Here is a 539-nt window from a genome sequence, read left to right as displayed (position 1 = left end):
AAAGGCACCAAAAAAACAGAATCTAGAGAGAAAGAAAGAATGAAACAGAAAGAAAGAGAGAGAGAGAGAGATTTAAAAAAAAGTGAAAAGAGTTGGAAGTGGGAGACATGCTTGTGTTTGTGTGTGTGTGTGTGTGTGTGTATGTATGTGTGCGTGCGACGTTCACGACTGTTGTTTCCAATTTAATGATATCGATGATGATGGTGATGACGGTGGTGATGGTGGTGGTGGTGAGGATAGGTTGGTAAATATAGTGACAATCTCGTTAATGATTATGATGATGATGCCAATGATGAGGACGATTATGATGATGATGATTGTGAATTCATGATGATGATGACGATGATGATATGTCAGGATTTGGAAAGTACCAATAGAAAATGGATGATGGTGATGATGATGGTGATGATGATGGTGATGATGATGGTGATGATGATGGTGATGATGATGGTGATGATGATGGTGATGATGATGGTGATGATGATGGTGATGATAATAGTGATTTTGCAGAAATTATAAACAGAAACACGACTCTATTG

Source organism: Helobdella robusta, assembly GCF_000326865.2.
Source record: "Helobdella robusta unplaced genomic scaffold HELROscaffold_7, whole genome shotgun sequence".
In the NCBI taxonomy this organism is placed as follows: Eukaryota; Metazoa; Annelida; class Clitellata; order Rhynchobdellida; family Glossiphoniidae; genus Helobdella; species Helobdella robusta.
Note: the sequence above shows the minus strand (reverse complement) of the source record.